At 44.5% G+C, this 26,534-nt stretch overlaps 1 long non-coding RNA gene across 1 annotated transcript in view; it reads left to right on the forward strand.

Moving 5' to 3' along the window:
- Positions 1-26,534, forward strand: part of LOC142021164 (uncharacterized) — a 52,596-nt gene that overhangs the window by 17,343 nt on the left and 8,719 nt on the right. The window lies entirely within an intron of this gene.

Raw genomic sequence — 26,534 nt, forward strand, 5'->3', positions numbered from 1 at the left:
TAGGACTGATAAGAAAAGAAATGAGAGGATTGTTGTCTCTCCCCATCTTCGGTATGCAGTTACAGCTGTGTTGGATCAGAGTTTGGCTCTTGACACTGGACTTTCTGAATATTTTGTTCCCGTTTTCACTGCCTGGGGAATCAGAACACTTTCCTAACTTTTCACAAGCTCTTCTCTTTTTATTGCCAAGCTCTCAGCCCTTATAGCTTTTTAACACTAATGATAGGTAATTCGAATGATATTCTGCATGGTTAGGTTTTTTTTTTTTATGTAAGGGTTATCTCTTCTCTCTCCTCCCAACTCGCAAACTTTAGTGGGGTTATTTACACTGCTCTTTGACCATTTCATAATCCAGCACTCTTTTACAGGTTGGGTCTCCCTAGTTTGGCACCCTCAAGACCAGAGTTTGCCAGACCAGGGGAGGTTAGGCTTCTGGGCTCTTTCAGGGGACCGATGGTCTCCTGGCCAGTCTTTCCACCTAGCTGCCAGTCCTACTCCTGGCCAGGCCACTGTGTTCCACAGTTCCCAGGCTGCCAGTGGCTCTGCTCTCAGCTGCCAGTACCACGGACTGTTGGCCCACCAGACCAGTTCTCCTGCCAACTGCCTGCAAGCTCTGCTGTTGAGGCTTTCTGGTCCAGGAAGGATATAACAAGTCTGGTTCTTCAGGGGTCAAGTTTTGGGACGGGTTCTCTTCACTATCTTCATCAACAATGCAGATAATGACACAAAGACTGCTTATAAAGTTTGCAAATGATACCAAACTGGAAGGGGTTGCAAGTGCTTTGGAAGATAGGGTCAGAATTCGAAATGATTCGAGTTAAGTAGGATGACGTTTAATAAGGACAAACGCAAAGTACTCTCCTTAGCATGGCTGGACTCAAAGCCATTAGTCTTTGGGGTTTCCTATTTGGGACCTTTAATTTACCCTGGAAGGGCAACTGACTGAGCTGCAGCCTGGCCACAGGACTAGGCCACATATAACAGGCCTTGTGGCAACAGAGCAACTGAAGGGGGCCCTAGGCTGCAAATGGAAAAGTGAAGGGGCTCTGTTGGTGAGAGGCATGATTACAAGGAGATATTTCCCATTAAGCTTACTGTGTATTAAGGAAATTACTAACTCCCTCACAGATTTTTTTCAAAGCACAGCTGTGCTGCATAAAGGTTATGTAATATGCATAAGTTAGAGATACAAAATGATTTACATGTGGTTGCTAATTTATTTACCAATAGAACTAACAACATCACAGAACTCAGATGAAAATTGTTCATGAGGAATCAGCTAGGTGGGGTTTTTCTAGAGCTGCATTGGGACCAGTTGTCTGCCCAATTTTATCAACATCTGGATGAGCATAGAATCATAAAATGCTAGGACTGGAAGGGACCTTGAGAGGTCATCGTGTCCAGCCCACTGCCTTCATGGCAGGACCAAGTACTGTCTAGACCATCCCTGACAAACATGTATCTAACCTGTTCTTAAATATCTCCAGAGATGGAGATTCCACAACCTCCCTAGGCAACTTATTCCAGTGTTTGACCACCCTGACAGTTAGGAACTCTTTTCTTAATGCCCAACCTAAACCTCCCTTGCTGCAGTTTAAGCCTATGGCTGCTTGCTGTATCTTCAGAGGCCAAGAAGAACAAGTTTTCTCCCTTCTCCTTGTGACAACCTTTTACATACCTGAAAACTGCTGACATGTTCCCCCTTCATCTTCTTTTTTCCAAATTAAAAAAGCCCAGTTCTTTCAGCCTTTCTTCATAGGTCATGTTCTCTAGACCTTTAATCATTCTTGTTGCTCTTTTCTGGACCCTTTCCAATTTCTCCACGTCTTTCTTGAAATGCGATGCCCAGAACTGGACACAATACTCCAATTGGGGCCTAACCAGTGCAGAGTAGAGCGGAAGAATGACTTCTCATGTCTCGTTCACAACACACCTGTTAATGCATCCCAGAATCATGTTTGCTTTTTTTGCAACAGCATCACACTGTTGACTCTCATTTAGCTTGTGGTCCACTATAATCCCTAGATCCCTTTCTGCTGTAGTCGTTCCTAGACAGTCTCTCCCCATTCTGTATGTGTGAAACTGATCGTTCCTTCCTAAGTGGAGCACTTTGCCTTGGTCTTTATTAAACTTCATCCTGTTCACTTCAGACCATTTCTCCCATTTGTTCAGATCATGTTGAATTTTGACCCTATCCTCCAAAGCAGTTGCAACCCCTCCTAGCTTGGTATCATCTGCAAACTTAATAAGCGTACTGTCTATGCCAATATCTAAATAGTTGATGAAGATACTGAACAGAATCGGTCCCAATACAGACCTTTGCGGAACCCCACTTGTTATACCTTTCCAGCAGGATTGAGAACCATTCAGAACTACTGAGTACAGTTATCCAGCCAGTTTTGCACCCACCTTACAGTAGCCCCATCTAAGTTGTATTTGTCTAGTTTATTGATAAGAATATCATATGAGACTGTATCAAATGCCTTACTAAAATTTAGGTATACCACATCCACCACTTCTCCCTTAGCCACAAGGCTCGTTATCCTATCAAAGAAAGCTATCGGATTGGTTTGGTTTGACATGATTTGTTCTTAGCAAATCCATGCTAGCTGTTCCCTATCAGCTTACCACCTTCCAAGTGTTTGCAGATTTCCTTAATTACTTGTTCCATTATCTTTCCTGGCACAGAAGTTAAACTGACTGGTCTGTAGTTTCCTGCATTTTTCTTTTTCCCCTTTTTATAGATGGGCACTCTTTGCCTTTTTCCAGTCTTCTGGAATCTCTCCTGTCTCCCATGATTTTTTCCAAAGATGATAGCTAATGGCTCAGCCACCTCCTCCATCAGCTCCTTGAGTATTCTAGAATGCATTTCATCAGGCCCTGGTGACTTGCAGACATCTAACTTTCCTAAGTGATTTTTAACTTTGTTTTTTTTTTTTTATTTTATCTTCTAAACCTACCCCTTTCCCACTAGCATTCACTATGTTAGACATTCCTTCCTCAGACTTCTCAGTGAAGACCAAAACAAAGAAGTCATTAAGAATCTCTGCCATTTCCAAGCTTCCTGTTACTGTTTCTCTCTTCTCACTGAGCAGTGGGCCTACCCTATCCTTGGTCTTCCTCTTGCTTTTAATGTATTTATAAAAAGCCTTCTTGTTTCCCTTTATGCTTGTAGCTAATTTGAGCTCATTTTGTGCCTTTTGTCTTTCTAATTTTGCCCCTGAATTCCTGTGTTTGCCTATATTCATCCTTTGTAATTTGTCCTAGTTTCCATTTTTATGATTCCTTTTTTATTTTGCGATCACACATGATCTCCTGCTTAAGCCAAGGTGGTCTTTTGCCATATTTTCTAGCTTTCCTAAGCAGAGGAATAGCTTGGTTTTTTGGGCCCTTAATAATGTCCCATTGAAACTGCCAAGTCTCCTCTGTTGGTTTTCCCCCTCAGCCTTGCTTCCCATGGGACCCTATCTACCCACTCTCTGAGTTTACCAAAATCGGCCTTCCTGAAATCCATTGTCTCTATTTTGCTGTTCTCCCTTCTACTCTTCCTTTAAAATTGTGAACGCTGTGATTTCATGATCACTTCCACCCAACCTGCCTTCCACTTTCAGATTCTCAATCAGTTCCTCCCTATTTGTTAAAATCAAATCATACTGCAGATGAAGCTTGCAATATGACCTAATGGTTGGAGTGGTACATCAGGACAGCTTAAATCTAGATTGGCTGGTAAGCGAACTCACTTGAACAACATTCATTTTCATACAGCTCAGTGCAAGGTCAGACATCTAGAAAAAATGTAGGGTTGTCCTACAGGATGGAGGGCCATATTGTGGCAGGCAATGACCCTGAAAAGGACTTAGGGGTTGTGACAAACAACCAAAGTGAATATGAGTTTCCAGTGAAATATGGTAGCTGAAAGGGCTGATGTGATCCTCTCATGAGCAACAGGAATACCAAGCGGGAATGGGGAAGCAATATTATCTGGGGGGTATTGTTGAAAATTGCTTGCTGTAGATATTTGCTAACTAGGGTGCACTGAGCATGCTCAGTAATTCCCTTGATGGCACAGACCTTTGGCAGCAGGAGGTAAGCAAGCCCCAGGGCTCTCCCATGCTCACCCCCAGCTTCCTGCCCTGACTCATACCTGCCCCCACACCCCAAATGTCTGCCCTAAGCATGCCCACCTACACACACTACAATCCATACTTCAATGTCTTACAAGTACTGTCATATTGCAACTTCCCCTGCCCTGAGCCCCCAGTGTGAAATAGGACAGTACTTGTAATAAATTTGTTACTTTCACCCTGGAGAAAGCCACAGGTATGACTAGAAGCCTGGAAAACACCTCTTACAATGAGAAACTTAAGCTCAATCTGCTTGGCATGGTGAAGAGAAAGTGAATAGGCAACAGGATCACTGACTAAAAGACCCTGCACAGGGAGAAGATATCTGGTACTAGAATAGAGATTCCCAAATTTTTCTTATTGCAGGCTCCCTGCAGATCTACCAGCTGCCTGCATAGACCTATCCTACTTACGCTGGTAGGTAGCATTAAGAACACTCAAGTATCTTTAGCCTTCTTTCCATATTTCACTACCCCATAGAGGTACAGTTAGTGTGATGTATGTAACCAGAAACACCATCCACCTCCAGGTTCTAAACTCAGACAACAGGCCTGGTGCTGGACAACTGAATCCATAATGTATGGTGATTGGAAGTGAGAGTTTTACACCAGCAACTCCATGTATCTGTGTTCTCCCTGGCCCATCTTCAAAAAGACTGACTGTTGCATTTTATATAAAAACTTTGTGGTAAGTTGTTAAAGCTTTTGTCCAAGTAGCCTATGGTGAAAATGCAATAAATAAAGCACTAAAAATAACTATTATGCAATTTCTCCCTCGTACTCTCCAGAGATGAATCAGGACACTCAAGGGTTCACAAAGTACAGCTGTCTGGGAACCACTATCCTAGAGGGATTTATAATTTAAGAGAGAGGCCTCATGTGCTCCAGTGGCTGGTGGGGGAAGCTGCAAAAGTTCTGTGGTGTGTGTTTAGATAGGCCAGACTAGATGGTCCCTAGCAACCTGTAAACAGCAACTGGCTGTGAAAACTAGGATTAATAATCCACTTCTGCTGTCAATAAGCATTTTTATTGTGAAGGGCCCAATAAATGTTTTTACAAGTCTAACACAACACTGTTTTACTAGCATTCTACCTTTCCATTCAAAGCAAATCCAATTGTAAAACCATGAAGGCATCAAAGCACAGAATGCCCATTTACTTCTTCAACTCCCAAGCTATCCTTGGCATGCTCGCTACTCCTCTCAGGCCAGACTTCATGGCTCGGTTTATGACCTCACTGGCATCTCCATCACTACCTGGTTTGGAAAACAAAACTCAGATGGGAGTGGGGTGCAGGAGCAGCCAAAGGATATGGGTAACGGGTGCAGCTTACCTCCGCAACACCCCCAGGTGCAGCGGGCTCTGCTGGCCCTCCTTCTGCTCCCAGGCACTGCCCTCTGCTGCTCTGATTGGCCAGAAATCCAGCCAGTCAGGGCAGCAATATGAAGCCTCTGGTCAGGCTGCCAAGTTTGCTGCTGCTCCTCCTCCCTGTGCAGGGAACAGTAGCTTGTAACAGCAGAGCCCTGCAGCACCCACGGTCTGAATCCAGACCACCGCTTGCCTAATCCACCCCAGGAGGCTCAGGGCTTCAAACCCTCCACCATGCCAGCCAGATTCTATGGAGGGGAACCCTGGGCCTGATGCAGACAAGCCACAGGGCTTTCCCACCCTTGCCCACTTATTTGGGCACAAGCTTTCCTGGGCGAAACCCCACTTCATCAGATACAAGTGACATAGCACATATGCAAGGTCTCGTTTACAAAGCTGGTTGATGACAGTCCATCATTTCCAGGAGGATGGGGGGAGCTTTGATTCCCTCCTGTTCCTGAAGTGGCAGAAGGCTGCATTAATTTTCCATTAGAAACCAGCATGCCTCATAGCAGCTGACAAAATGCTTCACGAACAAGCAATCCAAGAAACTCCCCAAGATCAACGTAGAACGCTCATTCCAGTAAATGAATGGGTGTTCCCTGTAGAATTCTTCTGGCACAAGCGTTTATTAAGAATAGTCTGGGACTCGAAGTTATGATGGAATGAGTAGGAATCAAATTACAAATGGATAGCCATGTTTTAAATTTTTAAGACTGAGAAACTGTATAATATTTTGTATTTCCTATATAGGCCCAGTTATACTATTTTAAATGATCAGATATACCTGACGATAGCACAGGCAACCTATTGCATTGGGAAGAGGTGATAGATGTGAATTCTTAGTGTAATCTGTTGTATTTATTTGGTACATTGGGAGAGGACTCTATTAAGTGATAACTGATGAGGACATGGAAGCTGTCACAAAGCATTATAATGGTACATACCTCTATGCAGTGCTAGAATTCCAGCAGTAAATTATATCACTGTAATATTATAATGGATTCTAAATATGTTGTAATCTGGTGGTGCAAGTATGAGGGGCTTTTTTTCCCTCCTTTTATTTTTTTCAGTTCCGCTGACATCTGGAGGGCTCTGTTTTTACAAGGGTGTGTCCCTGATTTAGAGATGGTTGTGTGCGTCATTTCCCCATAAACTATGTGCAGTCTTTTTTTGTGGGAGAGTGAGACGTTATGGTGGTTAATGTTTGTTTGGGTTTGTAGATTTAATAACTTCCTACACATCCTCTGATTTTAACATCTGTGTTTACTCCATGACTTGCAACTGTGGTAAATGTCTAAAGCTGATAGCAGATTTAGTGCTGAATTGCAGACCTGATATATAATTGTCAGAATACCCTTTACATGAAGGAAAATCCCCCATGCTTTGAAGACCATGGGGTTTGTTTGCCTTTCTGAAAGACTGGCAGAGTAATGTGGCAACCTACACAATCTGCCTTACCCAGGAACTAACCTACTGTCTAAGCATCCACAATGTACCATTGTAGCTCTATAAACTCCTGAGTTTGGCCCTGCTCTTATTGCAGAATTGGTTGGGGTCTTTGATAATGAAGAAATATTGAATCACTTCCTGGATCACTCTATTCACTGTGGGCTGTTAGATTCCTAAAACTTGTCCTCTTGAGGGTAGTAATTCTGAAAATTAGATCAGGCTGCTGTTGAGATTCTTGTGATACTTACAACATAAATCTTGGCAGCTGGCAGTGTATTTTACCCATAAAAATCTTAGGGTTGGAGACATACCTCTATATAATGCAAAGCCACAGAATAACAAGACTGAGATAGACCTCAGCTTCGAATTACTTTCCCTTTCTTGTGTCTCTGAACAGGAGTCAAATTCTGTCATTAGACCAGTGGCAAGCTAATTGAAATAGCATTGGGTTATAAGTCAAAGAAGATTTTGGCTCTCTGTCTACAATGAGAATCTTCTTGCTTGTTCAGGTGGGCTTCCCATTTCACATACCCTTTTAGGTGACTTGCTATAATTATACAACCTGAATGAGGTGGCTGGGACAGGAAGTAGAGTCTATGAAAGATTGGAAGTTTCCCATCTGGTTTATTTCACTTTGGCCATGTCTACACTTGGCCAAAACTTCGAAATAGCCACACTAATGGCCACATTGGAGAAATGAATATTTAGCGCATCATTAGCATGCTGCTCGCTACGGCACTTTTGCTTGCACGTGGCTCATCTACCTGGGGGTCCTTTTCGAAAGGACCCAGCAAACATCAAAATCCCCTTATTCCTATCAGCTGACCAACTGCTTTGAAGTAAGCAACTTTGAAGTTGAACATCCACATACACTCTACTTTGAAGTTAAACTATCAAGCTAATACCCATAGGGGCGTGTCTACACTAGGAACTAACTTCAAAGTTAGCTTAAGAGTTAGGCACTTCTTTGAAGTAGCCAGCAGAGAATCTACATGCACCTTCCGTTACTTTGACGTTAACTTTGAAGTGGGGAGCTCAGCTTCCAAGTCCTTACTCCATTCCCAGGAATGGAGTAGTGCTCTACTTCGTAGTTAAACTCTGAAGTTAACTTCAAAGTTAGTTCCTAGTGTAGACACACCCTATGTGTATTAGCTTGATGGTGTCACACTGTCAACTTACTAGGTAGAGCCACTGCTTTTAAAATCTAATGCAAGCTTCCTTGTAAAAATACTTCCTTAATGTTTGTTGAACCTCTTCAGTGTTCTGTAGATGAGTTCTGCACTTTAGCTTTGTGACCAGTAAGCTCTAGGCCGGGTCTAGACTAGGAGGTAAAATCAATCATCGACCTGACCAAGGCCTTTGACTTGGTCAGCAGGGATGGTCTGTTCAAACTGCTCCACAAGATAGGCTGTCCTCCACGGTTACTCAAGATGATCCAGTCGTTCCACGAAGACATGAGAGGAACCATCCAATATGACGGCGCATTATTGGATGCTTTCAGAATCAGGAGCGGCGTTAAACAAGGATGCATGCTTGCTCCGACTTTGTTCGGGATCTTCTTCGCGCTCCTCCTGAAGCATGCCTTTGGATCTTCAACAGAGGGCATCTTGCTGCACACAAGATCTGATGGGAAACTGTTTAATCTTGCAAGGCTGAAAGCGAAGTCTAAGGTGCGGGAAGTCCTCGTCAGAAACATGCTGTTTGCAGACGATGCTGCTGTAGTGTCTCACACAGAAGACCAGCTTCAAAAACTGCTGGATCAGTTCTCCAAAGCATGCAAGGACTTTGGGCTTACCATCAGCCTAAAGAAGACAAACGTACTTGGTCAGGATGTTGCTGAATCCCCATCAATCAGCATTGACAACTATACGTTAGAGGTCGTCCACGAGTTCGTTTACCTCGGGTCCACCATCACTGACACCCTGTCGTTGGACACTGAGCTAAATAGGAGGATCGGAAAAGCGGCCACAACTCTGTCCAGACTCAGCAAGAGAGTGTGGAATAACAACAAGCTGTACACTCACACCAAAATGCAAGTCTACAGAGCCTGCATCCTCAGCACCCTCCTTTATGGCAGCGAGACTTGGACCCTGTATGCCCGCCAGGAAAAGAGGCTGAATGTCTTCCACTTGCGCTGCCTCAGGCGCATCCTTGGAATATCATGGAAGTGTGACCAACACTGCCATCCTCGAGCAAGCTGGAATCCCAACCATGCACACCCTCCTCAGGCAGCGTCGGCTCCTCTGGCTTGGCCACGTCCACAGGATGAACGATGGAAGGATTCCAAAAGACATTCTGTATGGTGAGCTAGCCTCTGGCAAAAGACCTCCTGGACACCCCCAGTTGCGCTACAATGATATCTGCAAGAGAGACCTCAGAGAGGTAGACATCAAGCTGGACAACTGGAAAGAACTAGCAGACGACCGCAACAGATGGAGGCAGGGGTTACACAAGGGCCTTCAGAAGGGCGAGGTGAGGATCAGACAGCTAGCAGAGGAGAAGCGAGCGCACAGAAAGCGCACTAAGGACTTGCCAGACACCCACTACATCTGCAAGAGATGCAGCAAGGACTGTCACTCTCGTGTGGGTCTTCATCATCACAATAGACACTGTAAATGAAGTCCTCAACTGAAACTATAAAGGGCGCGATCCATAGTCTATGCAGACTGAAGGATGCCTACTACTACTACTATACGAAATGGAGTCAACTTACCTAAAATCAATGTTTGCAGCTGTCCACACAGTGGAACGTTGACTCTCCCATTGACTTCCCTTACTCCTCGTGACTGCCAGGAATTCCAGGATTGATGGCGGTGCCCTGAGAGTTCAGTTTGGCATGTCCGTAGTTGGCACACTAAATCAAACCCTGCAAGATCGACCACCAGTGTGTTGACCTTCCCATAACTATAGACGTAGCCCTAGAGACTTATCCACAAGTGCCAAAAAAGTCTCACACTGCTATAGGCAGGGCAGTCCCAAGGGGTGGGGATGGGGACCCAGGCTACTCCCCTCAGTGCCCCAGGGAACCCCCCCCCATATACAGCATGCCATGCTCCTTCCCCACTCTGCCCCCACTCTGCTCCAACTGCCTTCTTGGCCAGCCTGACTGGGGATACTCTGGGGTAGGGGTAGGGGTAGGCAGTGGAAAGCAGTGACAACTGCAGGAGGTCACCTCCCCCCAACCTTCCTCCCAATTCCCCCTGCTGTCACCATGCCTTGCTCCACTGTACCCTCCCAGCCCACTGAGCTTTGCTTCTCCATGGGAGGCTGGAGGCCTCTCAGCCACCCATGGAGAAGTGGGGCTCAGAGGACCATGAGGGCATGATGGAGCGCCACGTTGTGAGTGCTGGAGAGGAGAGAGGGCAAGGGGAGGTGATCCCCTGCAGATGCCACTGCCTGCCCCACCACCACTCCCTGCCCCAGGTAATCAGCAATTTACAAACCCAATAATCCTCTCCCCACCATCCATAGGACGGCTGGGGTGGCCACTGTGGGGCCAAGGAAAGCACGTGGCCTGGGACAGCTGCCCCACCTCATCCTATGGACAGGACGGCTTTGGCTATGAGCCTCTGAGTGTGCATGAGGAAAAGAAAAAGGCCCAAGAAAGCTTCAAAGGGAGAAGAAGTGCTTGCTCCTGAACCAGCCGCTGACTGGGGAGGGAAGTGTGCGGAGTACTTGGACAGGCAGGCAGAGATGGCCATGCATAGCCATTTAAAGTGCTAATGCGGCCCTTTTGAGTGAAGAATCTGAACAAAATGGAGTCTTCTCTTAATAATCCCATAAACGTGGAGAAACCCGTCCTGCTGTGTTGTATTTCTTTTTAGTGACAGGTCCCAGAGGTGTGATACCGCGAAGGATGAAAGACAAAGACGAACATAGACAGCAGGGGGCCAACAGTTCTATAGTCTGAAGGCCCTGAGTTTATTATTCTCACAGCTTTTATAACCAAGTGAGAGCACATTATTATGAGAAAAGCAGTCAGCTACAATCAGCTACAATAACTGGCTCAGCACTTCTATCTCTAAAAAAGCCACATCAATCCTCCCAGTCCTTGAACATGGACTCTCAAAAACACCTAATCAAAACAACACAGCTCCCGGCGGCTTGCCTACACGAGAGCAGGTGTTCCGTCTAGATGCCAAGAGCCAAGCCAGGCCTGGGAAACATGTAGGAGGGAGAAGGCAAAACTCCTTCATCTCCCCCTTTTTGTTTTCTAGCTACTCTATGCAACATCAGAAAAAAAAACAGCAGCTTGCTGCTTGCAATTGGAGGATAGGTTTCTGCTTCTCCTCCAAATAACACAAAGCAAAAGCAAAAGAATCAAAATCAGGCCTAACAATACTAGCGCTGAGCCCCCTAACAGCTTAATATGTTTGAGTGGATTCAGAGAACTCAGGCCATCCACTAGGCCGTCCAACAATTTCGATCCAGAGAGTAGTTCTAATTTTTTATCAAAAGTGGTAAAGATTTGGTTCTGCAGATGTTGTATTTCAATTGACAAATTTCCTTGACCCAGCAAGTGTTTTTTCACATTTGCCCACGGAAAGTGGGTATCATTATAAGGTAAAGGGGTAACACAGTAAGAAGATACATTCCAATCACATTGCATTCTTAGTTATTTCTACAGGCTAACTATTTAATCGCCAAGCATTATGACAGCCTGTTGGAGATCAGCCATTTGAGAGGCTAGCTGGCTATCAACTTGGCGTTGAGAAGTCCAAAGTCCATCTGTATTAGCATGCCATTCTTGTATGAACTCGGTGGTTTGAATCGTTTGATGTAAAGCCGCTCCAGCTACTGCTGCTGTGGCGGTGACGGCAATAAGTCCCATAATCACGGCAATTAGCAGACCAACAAATCGTTTGGCTCTTTTAAAAATTCTGCTCAGGGCTTGGTTGATAAGATACATCTCAGGAGATCGCTGCCAAGACCGAGGCATTCGAACAGGAATCCATACTTCAGTCCGTGCTTTTAGTAAATACATCCTTCTCGGCTTCTTGAGAAAGTTTCTTGATCTGTCCCCAGGTAGGTGGGGTTGTCCGACGCGTTCGAGCCAGTGGGGTTCGAACGCGTTCTCCCACGTTCAGCGCTCTCATTTCTTCCACGGGGGGAACGATATCAAACAGGGGCGCCATCCTCACTCGCTTGGGGGTTGTCATATCTTGGCTTGATGTGTCGAGCCGGTACCCAGTGTGTTTCTCCAAGATCTGTAAAGATACAAGCAAACCCTCTGCCCCAGATCCTAACCGTTCCTGGGACCCACTGTCCTTCATCATTTTTCCAGTATATGGGTTGATTCAGGTTCCTTCTTTTGCTAATAGACCAATGTTTTTCTGCAGCGCACACATCATTTATTGTGGAAATATTTAAAAAATTAAGAGTAAAGAGAGCCATATGTAATTGCTGTCTGGGTGTTATTTTTCCTAAATGTGATGTCCATACTCCCCCTTTTTGTTTTTCTAGCATGTTTTTAAGTGTTCTATGGGCCCTTTCAATAATTGCTTGACCCTGAGGGTTATAAGGAATACCTGTGGTATGCTGAATGGCCCATTGTGTTAAAAATGCGGCAAACCGCTGTGAGGTGTAAGCAGGTCCATTATCTGTTTTAACGTGTTTGGGGACGCCCAAAATATTGAACGTCTCTAATAAATGCTGAATTACATGATTTGTGGTCTCCCCTGCTAGCGGGGTGGCCCATAAAAATCCAGAATACGTGTCAATGGATGCATGTACAAAGCTTAATTTCCCAAAAGAGGGGATGTGTGTAACATCCATCTGCCACAAGTCATTTGCATTGAGTCCACGGGGATTTACTCCCGGGGAAAAGGTAGGGGCAGTAATGGGCCCATATGTGGGGCACTGGGCCACTATTTGCTGCGCTTGACTTTTGGTAATGTGAAACTTACGAGTCAAGCCAGATGTGTTAATGTGAGTTAAGGAATGGTAATCCTTTGCTTGCTGGGTGGTGCCTACCAATAGCTGATCAATGCTCTGGTTTCCTGCAGCTATTGGTCCCGGTAGGCCAGAATGAGCACGAACATGTATAATAAAGATAGGGTGCATGCAAAATCTAACAAGGGATTGCAATTGCAAAAACATTTCATGCAATTCAAAACAAGATAAAATGGTAGCTGTTTCTATCTGTCGGACAGTAAATTCAACATATTGGGAATCAGTGACTATATTGACAGGGTGCAAATAATCAATAAGCAGCTGCATAACAGCAGCAAGTTCAGCCTTTTATACGGAATTATAAGGGGTTTGCCATACCTTGGTAATTGGGCCGGTATAACCGGCCTTGCCAGGCCCACTAGCATCAGTAAAAAATGTTGCAGCATTAACAAGGGGTTGGTGCCTGACTATGGTAGATAAAATAAACGGGGTCCTTTTAAGAAAGGCAAACAGCTTGGCGTGAGGATAATGATTACCAATTTCTCCCACATAATTAGACAGGCTAATTTGCCATTGCATATTGTTCTCAAAGCTTTGGTTAACCTGATTTGAGGTGAGAGGGACTGTAATCGAATGAGGGTCCCATCCTGTGAGCTGTTTACAGCGGAAGCGGCCTCGATAGATTATGTCAGCAATCTTATTCAAATAGGTGGATAAAGTTTTTGCCACCTTGCTTGGCAAAAAAAAAAAAAAAAATCCATTCTAATATAGCATCTTGTTGGGCCAAAACTCCTGACGAACTGTGAGGAGTGGGAAAAACTAACAATATAACCGGCTGCGTTGGCTGCACGCGTTGTAATTGCGCTGAGTGGATTTGTTGTTCCACCCATTTAAGTTCAGCCTCTGCTTCAATGGACAATTTTTGAAGACTGTTGAGATCAGGGTTTTCCTGGAGCGTGGCAAAAGTCAGCAAGGTAGTCAGGAAGATGAGGAAAAGTTCAGGTGCAATGCTGTCATCTGAGTTAAAAATAGCTACAACACAACTAGATCTATAACAATTACTAAAAGTCTATTAATATTAATATGGCATCTAGCAACATGCATATATTATATACATTAAAATTCTTTGGTGTGTACTGATGTTACAGGTGGCCATTGCCTTGCTTCCTCCCAGGGAAATGTGCATTCCAGGTGGTTCCTTCTTTTCTGGAGAGAAAACACAAGGTCAGCCGGTCTTGGATGTGATCCAAGCCTTGGTAATGGTTATTGGTTCCCTTTTAGAGTCTAAAGCAGTCTACACCCCCACCTTTGTGAGAGTGCAGTACATGAGTCTGTGTTCCCAGGCTAGGGTGTTTAATTACAACAGTATCTCCAGGATTAGATTTGGAGTCCTTGAGTGGCACAGCCGAAGTTGAGAAATTTCTCCCAATAGGGAAAAATCCTCTGCTGATTGGACTGCCCGTAGGGGTCTGTCGGTTGTTCAGTCGCTGTACCACCTTATCCAGCCTGTTTTCCCAAGTGCCAGCCGTGGGCCTCAAGTGGCTTTTTAATAGCCCATTCCAGCGCTTGACTATGCTGTTGGATAGGGGGTTTGTTTTTAAAATGTGAGCTGTTGTCAGACTGGATTTCATGGGGTGCTGGGACAATTGCTGTTAAGCAGTTTAGTCCCATAATTGTGAACAGTCCTGTTGCCAATGGGGCAGGGTATGCAAACCAATTTCTGAAACAACTTCCATTCCAGTCAAGAGGTGCTTACACCTGTGCCTGGTAGTAGGAAGTGGACCAATGTAATTAACCTGCCAGGCTGCCCATAGTGTTTTCCCATCTCTTAGTCTGGCAAATCGCTGTCCTTCAGCTGTGTGTTTTCAAGTTTATAGCACAGATAGTACAGGCTTGCAACAGGTCTCTAGCCTGTTGGTGGGTGATAGGCCACCCCCTGAAATGTGCTTGCCATACCAGCTCATCACTCCCTGTATGCCCCAGGGTCTCTTATAGCCATAGATACAAACGTTTCCAATTTACTTGGGTGGCAGAGATCTGGGCTGCTGCATCTGCCAGGTTATTTAGCTGTGCAGCCGGGGTGTTATTCTTTTGCTGGGCTAACGCATGCCCTCTACTTAGGGGTTGCTGGGTGGCCTGGTGGTACTCACTAGGCATTCCCACCTTCCATAGGGGTTCCTTAATTAAGGTGGAGTTCTATGCAGTATCAGCTTTCCAGCATGGACATTCCTCTACCCATCCCGAGAACAAACAAACAATAACCAGCACAACTTTTAAAAGATTTACATTTGGGTAGCTGAATGAAGCTCATTTATAACTTCAAGAACAGTCCTAAAGGCAGAAATCTGGTTGCCAAAACTGTCTTTACAGATTTGCCCATATCGTGGGCTTGGCAGACAGGGCAAGCCAGACAATAGTTTGGGCTACTTAGGAGAATTTAGAAGCAAACCAATTTGCTTGAACAGCAATAATTATTTCCCTGCTTCGCTTACATGAGTCAGGCTGTGGTGCATGCACGCAAAATAAAGGAGAAGGACCTTGGGTGCAACCAGGCGGCCGTCCGGGGAGCACCAAAGGTGTTCAGGATGCAAAAGGCATTCATCCAGTCTCTAAATAGTTTCTTCTAAATTTAGGGCCTGATCTTAAAATAGTGCAATATCAATAAGGGTTACAATAGGAGACTGGGAATCTATAAAAATGGGAAGCAGTGAAGCGGCCCAAGGGGGGGAAAGGTCTGCAGCTTTAGCTGCTGTGCCAGCCAAGGCATTTAATAAGGCAGCAATATGCAGACCATGTTGTTTTCATAAGCCCATATATATTTTAGCTTACCAACATCGACAATTTGATAATGCTATTAATAAGATAAGCACAAACATAAAATACAAAACCACATTCTTCATTTTAAAAAGAGATTCATGATGTTTAGGTTGTTCTTCAGTAACTACCAGCTTTTCTCTGTGTTTCTGAAAGACAAAAGAATACTTTTCTACCCCCTTTGGGGTGGCAGGTTGCATATTGGAATATTCCATTTACAAATATGCTTAGTTCTTTCTAAACTCTGCAAGTTAGTCACTCTGAATTTTCTCCAAACCCTTTAGAGTTAAGGACTTACTCACTTACTCTTAACCTCAAATCACATGCTTATTTTCCAGAGTGACATTTTATTGGATATTACCATTTTAAGTATCACTAAAGGGATTTAGATCTTTTATTCCTATAGTGAAAGGTGTCCATATCGGAAGGCGTCCCCTCCTTATGGATGCACCAGCAGGACAAACAAACAAACAGACAGACAACATTGAACAAAACTCCATAACAAGACACAAACACGTGTTAGCAAAACAATTAATGTGAACAAAACTCCATGACACATACACATACACCACAACATAAATGTTTACACAACTACACTTTATACCACAAAGAGTTAAGGACTTGAACTAAAGCTTTCAGACTTGGGCAGTTTCTTCAAGGTCTTATAATCTGGGCTTTTGTCCAAGGAGCTGTTTCTAACAGCCAGATACAACTGCTCCAATATTCCTTTTTCTCTTTTAGTTTACAAGCAGTTCTCTGCTTACAGAGCTGCAACCATAATTCCTCTGATAAAGCCCCATTGGGGCCTTCCTCCTTGGTAGGCGGTGAAAGCGGGGAAGGCGGGGGGGAGGGAAATCGGGCTCCGGCCGAGCCACACAAACACTAACAGGGAAAAAGCCCGATGATGTTTCACGGGCAGTATAATTTTTCTGTTGTTCAGAGTTCCCTGTCTTTTCATCTCCTATAATAGGCTGACCCTCTTGGCCCTCCTCACTGGAATCTCCTGATTCCTCCGATAAGGCCCCATCTCCCTTGGGAACCCTGCGTCTGGCTCCTCTTTCCGCTAAAGAGTCCGGGGAGAGGGAGCGACCCTCTTCAGAGCCAAACTGCAACAGCTCTAAGGCACGGACTACAAGATTACAAAGAGACCAAACGGGGAGTGGGATAATTTCCCCTCTTTGGTGCGCTCGACGCAGGGCTCTCATAATCAATCTCCACTGTTTCAAATTCAAAGCATTTTTCCCACTTGGGGTAAACCAGTAACAATGCTTACAAATAAGATCAAAAAGTTTCTGAAATGTACTTTGTTTTACTTTTACTCCTGAGCTTCTCAATAAGGTCTGAGGCAATTCAATATAAGAGGAGTAAGAAGATGGAGAATTCCCCATCTTAACCCTGCCCAAATCCCGAAGGTCTGACTCACCCGGTCTAGAAATCCTCTTCGGTCCCTCCGGTATTGATACACCTTCCTCGCCGCATGGACGCTTCTCACCTCCGTGTCCCTGTTCGGGCGCCAGATGTTGTATTTCTTTTTAGTGACAGGTCCCAGAGGTGTGATACCGCGAAGGATGAAAGACAAAGACGAACATAGACAGCAGGGGGCCAACAGTTCTATAGTCTGAAGGCCCTGAGTTTATTATTCTCACAGCTTTTATAACCAAGTGAGAGCACATTATTATGAGAAAAGCAGTCAGCTACAATCAGCTACAATAACTGGCTCAGCACTTCTATCTCTAAAAAAGCCACATCAATCCTCCCAGTCCTTGAACATGGACTCTCAAAAACACCTAATCAAAACAACACAGCTCCCGGCGGCTTGCCTACACGAGAGCAGGTGTTCCGTCTAGATGCCAAGAGCCAAGCCAGGCCTGGGAAACATGTAGGAGGGAGAAGGCAAAACTCCTTCACTGCTGCATTCTGAATCTGCTTCAGCCCACAGCTCTGCACAGGACAACCACATAATGACTGCCCAATTGGTTCCAGATGCTGTGTTTCCTGCAGTGGCTGACACACAGTCATCAGTGAAATTGCTCAATCCCGAGAGTCAGGCCATAAACAGGGGTTACTACCAGCACCACAGACTCATGTGGTAGAAGATGGACCATCACCAAATCCATGGCCCCATGCAGCTATGTCAGGTTCACAAACTAACAGGACATTGTTCTGTGTAACTACACATTGTAGCATGATAGCACCTGAAGAGGACGCTACAATGTGCAGAAGATGGGATCACATTGTCCCACTCACAGTATTAAGGTTAGAATTTTCTAGACATGTATCACTGCAACCCTCTTCTCACCCCAGGTTTCACTAATACCTGTGACTTGACATTTAATAATAAAATAAAGCTGGAAATAAGTTGATAGCTTTGGCTACAGAAATACTGGTTTGACTTCATATATTATGGCTGCAGTTCTACATTTTGTAAAATGTTAATATATTTGAATAAAATATTTAATTACATAAGAACGACCACACTGGGTCCAACCAAAGGTCCATCTAGCTCAGTATCCTCTCTCCCACCAGATGCCCCAGGGGGAGTGAGCGAACAGGTAGTCACTGAGTGATTCCCTCTCCTGTATCCGTTTCCAGGTTCTGACACACAGAGGCTAGGGACACTGTTCCTGTCCATCCTGGTCAATAGCTGTTGATGGACCCAGCCTCCCAAGCATTGATGTAGTTCTTTTTTACACCCTGTTAAAGTCTTGGTCTTCACAACATCCTCTGGGAAGGAGTACCACAGGGTTATTGTGCGCTGTGTGAAGAAAAACTTACTTTTGCTAGTTTTAAACCTGCTCCCCATTAATTTCATTTAGTGACCCCCCTAGTTCTTATGTTATAGAAACAAGTAAACAACCTTTCTTTATTCACTTTTTCCATACTGTCATGATTTTATAGACCTCTATCATATCCCACCTTACTCTCTTCTTCTGTAAGCTGTAAAGTTCCAGTCTTTTTAATCTCTCTTCATATGGCACCTGTTCCAAACTCATAATCACTTGTCTTGCCATTTTCTGATGCCAATATATCTTTGAGATGAGAAGACCACATCTCTATCCCTTTTCCCCCACTTTTTTCCCTTTTTTTTGTTTTGTTTGAGTCTAACAGATTAATCAGTTTCTTAGAACCATCAGTAGCACCTGCTCCTGATATGCTTGTGTAGTACCCAGAGGCACTGAGACCTCATCTGGGGTGAGTGAAGTCTCTGCTCTACAGCCTCAGCTGAGAGCCAGCTGCCCTTTAGCTCATGTGGTACAGTACAGGGCTTTAGACCCTATGCTCACCAGTTTTATCCCTGGGGCCAGCAACCCCAGGTCTGTCTACGTCACAACTGGTGCATTGGCTGGGAAGAACTGCTGGAAGGTCTCAGAAGCTTGGGAGAGGCTTCCTGAGCCCAGGGAAGCATGTAGTAGTCAGAGGCACTGAGACCTCGTCTGGGGTGAGTGAAGTCTCTACTCCACAGACTTGGCTGAGAACCACCTGGCCTGTAGCTCATATTGTAGAGTACAGGGCTTTAGACCCTACACTCACAGGTTCTATCCCTGGTGCTGGTAACCACAGGTCAGTCAGCATTACACTTGTATCTGTATTCTCCATGTCTGTCATATGCTGGTCATACATGCTAATCATTTATTAACCTCTCGTAAATGGAGCCTTAATATAAAACTACCACATTACATTGGCATTTTCCACTAGATCTGCAAAATCTGTACTGTACCATGAGTGGAACTCTGTCATCTAGAGGGTGGATTCTAACCAATCTCCTTCATGTGGCAAATATCAAGGAGTTCCAGCAGGGCTCAACACTAAGTCAGTGGAAAGGTCATTTTATTAGATCACTGTGGAAGGGAGATACACATCAGATCTCATAGAACTGGAAGGGACCTCAGGAGGTCATCGAGTCCAGTCCCCTGCCCTCTTGGCAGGACCAACTATCATCCCCCTATTTTTATTCCTCTCCTCCTGTTTACCCCAGATCTCTAAATGGCCCCCTCAAGGACTGAACACACAACCCTGGGTGTAGCAGACCAATGCTCAAACCAAGAGTATCCTACATTTGCAATAAAATGCTAAGTGCTTTAAGCTGGGATTTTCAAAAAACTTAAGACATCAGACATCAGTCCAAAGTGATCTGGGTGTCTGACTTCTCCAGGCTTCTTCCCAAATCCCAGCCTTAAACTGATAGTGTGAATTCCATGGTCATATCTTCATAAGGCTTTTTGTTTACATTGTCCTCTTAGCTTTCCATTTAATAATCTTTTATGGATGCCAGCATGGAAATTAGACTGTAATATGTAGAGAAAATATGGCAAATTTCTCCATTATCGTTTCAAACAATCTAAATGTTAACTAGGTTTTAGTTAAATACTTCGCTCAATTAATGATGTTGGAATAAAGTCTGGGTGCTGTATGTGAAACATCAAAAGTTTATTACAATCAGCTGGCAGAGTGATTCTGAACTTGGTTGAGTTTCAGAATGCACTGACAGGCATCAAGTTATGATTGGTTATATAGAGAGCTGATAGGCAGAGGAAAGAACAGGAGCAGCCAGTAAGGAAACGAGCATAATCGATAAACAATCGATGAGCAATCCAGATGAATTAATGTACAGTCTTGGAGTTACGGAGAGTTTGTGCACAATTTACAGAACACTTTGTCTATGAACAACAAGTCCTTTGAAGTATCAGAGAGGTGGCCGTGTTAGTCTGTATCTTCAAGAACAACGAGAAGTCCCATGGCACCTTATAGACTAACAGCTATTTTGGAGCATAAGCTTTTGTGGGCAAAGACCCACTTCATCAGATGCATGAGTGGGGGGAGGGGGTTCAGAGGGGTATTTAAAGACAGAGGTGCCAGAAAAAGTGAAGAGTGTGTAGAGCGGTGATGTCTCATGTGGCATCCTGATGTAATCTTCGCAAGGACATGACCATTTGTGTCATCTCTGCAGAATCAAAGCTAGTGGGCAATGCAGAATCAAAGCAGAAGGTAGTGAAAGAATCATGTCAATCACCGTTTAACTATAATCCAATTCCCCTCACTGCAGAGTCTCTTCCTGGAATGTGGCTGCCTAGGGAGTTATTTACACCAGCTGGGATGTGTTCCCCAGATGAGAGGGGGCGGGTTTACCAGACTCCATTTTGGAACAGTGGCAAATATCATGGCTTACTTCAGAATTTTATCTTCTAATGGTCATTGGTTTAAATCCGTAAATAATCAGTGCAATTGTTAAGCAATTGTATCTTTACCAACACCGTAGACAATGGGTAAAACTGATGCTTGTCTAAACTAGATGGTGGATCGATGCTGCAGTGATTGATCCACTGGTGGTCCATTTATTGTGTTTGCGTAGATGTGATAAAATCAACCTGTAAGTGTTCTACCACTGACTCCAGTACAGCACCTGGAGTCGACAGGAGAGTAGCCCCCCACTGACCTTACTTCATGGAAGACACCCTGGTAAGTATGTTGACTTCAGCTATGCTTATACCAGGATTATGGCCTGGTATACCCTGCATCTCCACATTGATCTAAGCTACGCAGCTTCAGCTGAGTGAATAGCTGAAGTTGCACCGGTTAGATCAACAGGGAGTGGGGTGGGTATTCCTGGCCTTAGACTTGGTATAAGCCGGTGAAACTCCAAAGAACTGAATGGACTTACACTGTGGCTCAATTTGGTCCCAGGCATGGGAGCACTAAAAGCAGACTCAGGTCAGGTCTACACTACAGCGGATGGTGGAATTAAGATACAAAATTCAGCTATGTTAATTATGTGGCTAAAGTTAAGGCACCTTAATTTGAGTTTCTACAGCATCTCCACTAAGGAGGTCACCAGGTGCTTATTCTCAATGGGGCAGGAGTACTGCAATTGATGGAGGCATCCTGTAAGTTTGAGTTAGCGCTTCCCCACTAGGCATGCTAAAGCAAAATCTGGGAGATCAACTGCAGCAGGGTCGATCTTTCCTGTACAGTAAGCCCTTGAGATACGCAGCTTCAAGCTGTGCATACCTCACTTTAACACAAGTTAAGCACAACTTGATGCTGCTCTGCAGCCCCTTCTCTCTGCCTTCTCCCAGCTGCACAGCTGTCAGCCTGACAGCCACACCACTGGGGGAAGATGGGGGAAGTAGCCAGGAAACTGACCAGTCCTGGTGGGCTGGGCAGTTTCCCAGGGCCGCCAGCAGAGGGGAGCTGGGAACCAAGTGACAGCCTGGTTCGCATCTCGCCACTGACTTGTGTGAAAATTTGAGTTACGTGGGCGGGGGGGTCGTGTAACTCGAGGGTTTACTGTAGTGTAAATGAGCCCTTAGACACTTATACAGTATGAATAAGAAGTGCTGGAAGCCCAGATCCCTGACAAAAAGCTGCATCACCCATGTGGTCATTATTTCATCATAGCTGAGCATGGTTTCAAAGAAATAATTTAGTTTCTTAGTATGCGTAAAACAAATCTCTACTGGCAGGTGGCAGAGCACTTGTAGGAGATGCCTGGGGCACAGTGCGAAATTACTACATCAATATTTGCTTATTACAGGAGTGCATCCAGGGGAGTCCTTTTTATAGCGTATTTTTATTCATCGTTAGGTGCCTGTGAGTTGGGGGGGGAAGGGGAAGAAATCGCAATAGATGTGAATCATTTTGCCCGCCAGAAAAAAAATCTAGTTGCAAATGAACAGAAATGCTCACCCACCCACTACTCTCAAGCTTACATTCCTCAGCCATTACCAGGAAACTGGATCAACCACAAGCCTGGACAAACTAAGGTGGCTCCTTTGCAGGTATTTCTTTCACTCTCTAGAGCTGGGAAAGGTAGGCAATGGTATTACTGTTCTATACCCTTCACAGACATTGGGCCATATCCTTAGCAGAGCTCCAAAATATGTTAGTCTATAAGGTGCCACAGGACTTCTTGTTCTTCACACCCTGAGGCCCACCACTCCATTCCTGTTCCCCAGGGTGCAGCTTACAGCAAGGAAGTTAGAAACGGGCCCCAACTGAAACTGTTTCTTTCAAAGGACCAGATCTCAGTAAGCACAGCTCTGGGCCATTGCCCAGTTCAGTCCGTCTCCAGCTAAAAGGTTTTTGTGACAGGGAGGATTTATCTCTCACTCTTTGGGCAGTGTGCTTCCCTGATTTATGCCCCATCCAACCGCAGCGATATAAGGCACAGCAGAGTTTGGCCTTGGCTCTTTTGTATCTATTGCAAAGCAGTGAATTTCTTGGAAAAGAATCCAGCATCAAAATGTGTGCGGGTGCGGGGGAGGGAGGAGAAGAGGTAGGACTAGAAGAAATGAAAGCTAATTCTCCAGGGGATGCTATGTGGAGTCCACATTCATTCTTACAACCTCTTGTCCAGACATTACAAATCCTTAAACATGCAAAGTTAGAAAAGGTGTCTAGGAAAGTTCAATTCATTTGATTTCAGTGAAGTGATCTAGAATGTCCTGATCAAGGGCTTGATTCAAAGTGTGTTGCAATCAACAGTGGGAAAGAGTGCAAGTGGTTTTGGATCAGGCCTCTGAATAAGAAGCAGAGCACAGACTCCATTTAGTTTACAAACTCCTTTTGTGAATGCAGCATTTTCTGAAGGAATCTGATTCCTTGGACACAGGACAGTTCTTAGTGCTCTGGCCTGTTTACCCAATCAATGTTCCAGCTAGTAAAAGTCACTCTTGGTACATAAATGATTACACAACTGTGAAGAGCTCCAAATGTTGAAGACATCAGTTACTATATCTCTGCCAGGGTTTCCTAACTACTCTTTTTCTGTCCAACTCTCTGACACTCAGACCTTTTGTAAGCTTGAAGTGTAAATCAAAGACCAATTCTAGGCAGTTGAAAAGGAAATCAAGAGACATAGTGAAATAAAGGATTCAAGGAAAGTGGCTTTTTGGGCAGAAAGCACACAATCTTGCGTGAAATGTAAATCCTTTTCCTGGAGACTGTAGTTATAGAGGTATATCCCTGGCATCTTGACTGATGACTGTGGGTCATTTATGAAATTGATACATGTTGCAAATCCTGACTGTTTCTGTTCACAAAGGAGCCATTTGTCTTTAGAGCAAATTACCATCTGAAACCACTGGTATTGACAGTTTTTGGGGGAAAGTTCAAATGGCTCTTTGCTGACTGCTGTGTTTGTATTTCCACTAGCATTAAGGAACACTCTGAGATGTAGCATCTCTCAAATTCTGGGAAGGGAAGAGTTTCCAGGGATCCTTTCAGACAACCATACATGGTCAAAGTGGGATGCAGAGATTTAGCTGCAGAGACGGAGGATACATCTATACTTACTGGAAGACTGACCTGGTGAGGGTTAATCTTGCAGGGTTTGATTTAACTCACGTAGTGGGGACATGCTAAATTGAACCATCAGCACTTGACAGTCAACCCTGGTACTCCTCATTCTCATGAAGATTAAGAGAGGTCAATGGGAGAGTTTTTCCCGTTGACCTCCCTCTACGAGGACTAACTGATAAGTCAAGCTTAGATATGTCAATTCCAGCTACACAATTGTCCTAACTGGAACTGTGTATCTAGGATCAACTTTCAGGTCTAGTGTAGGCCTGCTCTAAATGGTTTGCCAATCCCAAGAAGGGCCTCCATCTCCTTCTCTTTTGCCCTTAGGTGATAAATCCAGCTTTGGGGAAGGTTATAAGTGAAGTGAAGAGTTAGATACATACAGCAACAGTTTTTGTATTTATTTCCACTGCTGAAGAAGGAGGTGGAATGGAGATTGTTTGTTTGATCTCCAAGGTATCTCCACCACTGTAGTAACAATGTGGGAGACATACTTCATGGGCTTGATTCCAATCAATCTGATCAAACTTTGACTGGACAGGAATATACGTATGCCTACAACATCACTGACTTAGGAATCCAGTCTTGCACCATTGATAAAAACAGGGAGAGGATTGGGGTCTCAATGCCTTTTTTGTTGCAGTTGTGTTTGGATAAAGCAAAGAGTTGATGAAGACCAAGGATGAAAAACTGTCTCCATTAAAATAAATGGCAAAATTCCTATGACCTTTACTGCATCAGGATTTCACTCTATGACTGTTAAAATCCAGTCAGTCAGATGGCCTTGGATGGCTGTGGCAAATATTTATATTGATGTAATTTGCTGCACTCTTCGTATTAGTAAAACTACAGCCCTCAATCATAAAATGGAGGCATCTTGGGCCAATAAAATCCCAAGGCAAGTTCAGTTAATATAGGACAGATGTTTCTCTTTATTCTGACAGTTAATGTTTTTAAATGACGGAATTTGTTCCTTCTTTTTAATTAGAGAAGTGCTAGAGCTTGTGGACAAGCAAATGAGATCTCAGGTTAGTAATGGATCCTGGAGCACATTTTAAAATCAACCTGTTTAATTTTCCCACTCAGGGCTCCTCATCAGCCTAAACCAACTTTACAGTTTTGGTAATTCAATAAAATGCACCTAGTTATTCGCTCAGTGGGAAATCAATCTGCTTTGCATGCTCTGTGACTTGATTGTGTTATGGGTGGATAGAACTCAGGTCATACAGGCTTGGGTTTTGGTTGGATTCATTTCACTTGCTTGAGAGCAACAGGAAATAATTTTCTCTAAGTGTTAACACTTTGTCATTTTACATCAGGCAACACCATGAAATGCTCACTTAGTAACATTAGTGCAGTAAATGATGCTAATGTGGTCTGAAGGATAAACAGAACACAATGAGCCAGGAGGGTGTTCCAGTCTTGTATGGTTTAAACTTCATGAAGGGAGATTGTGGGAAAGTAAATAAATAACGACAAGCACAGTCTTTCAATGAGCATCCTTAAGAGAAGTTCTATGATTCTTTCCCGGGGTAAGAGAATTCAGAGAGCATTGTTCTGGGATGGGGCTGAGGGAGGGACAATTCAGCTCAAACAAGTGAAAATTTCTGCTACGTTTTGGTATCTTGCTTTACACCTTTTAGGCACTCTCTTCCCTGGCAGTTGATGCTTCTTGGCTCCAGGCAGGTTGGAAAGAGTGAAAGAGCCTATTCACAATTTTCCTCACCCCCTGACCCTCAAATGCAAGGCTGCCTCTCAGGGAAGGAGACAGATAGAGGATGTGTATGTGTTGTCCCATTTCTTATTCTAGCAGTGGGAATACTTTGCTTGTCTGAGAAAGAGGAGAGGAAGGTCTAGGAGAGCAACGGGTGAGAAATGGAGCGAAAGTAGTAAAAGTTGCTGAGACAGATGCTGTAGCAAATAAACACCTCCTTCCCTTTACCAGTGCAGCAGCTGTTGTGGTCAACTGGCAGGGAACAGAGGGAGCCTTGGCTGGGTCATAGGTAAGGGAAGCTCTTTCTTGAGGGATGAAGAGTGTGTGCTGTGGTGTGGGTCCCTGTCTCCTTGAGTAAGGGGAAATGAGGGTGTTTGGGGAGGGAAGGTCCTGGAAGCTGATTGGCTCCTCTGTCAGCCCTCTCGGAAGATGGACAGCTCCTTCTGGGATTGGACAAACCATTCAGTCTCTGCATGTGAACCTCTGCCTCCCACCCTGACCATGTATGAATGGAACCCTAGGTATGCTCTGAGTCTCACCAGATCACCATTCCCATTAGACAAGACTGGCTCATGTCAGGTTGGATTCTCTCTCCTACAGCCTGCCAGGGGCTGACCTGTCATCTGGACAGTTAAAAGAAAAAGAATCAATACAATTAAGCAGCCCAGAAAACCCTTTATCACAATTTGTTACCCATGTCCAACGCAGACAAAGCATGAGAGATCAGCCCGTTCCTGAGGGAACCTAGCACCCATGAGAAGACTGAAACCAGCAGCAGTGACGGTCGCTGCAGCTCTGGAAGTCAAGTGGGAGGGGCCAAAGGCGGAAGGCTTAGGCAGTCAGCCCTGGTCCCCCCACACTCCCTCAGAGCCAC

Source organism: Carettochelys insculpta, chromosome 15, assembly GCF_033958435.1.
Source record: "Carettochelys insculpta isolate YL-2023 chromosome 15, ASM3395843v1, whole genome shotgun sequence".
Lineage (NCBI taxonomy): Eukaryota > Metazoa > Chordata > Testudines > Carettochelyidae > Carettochelys > Carettochelys insculpta.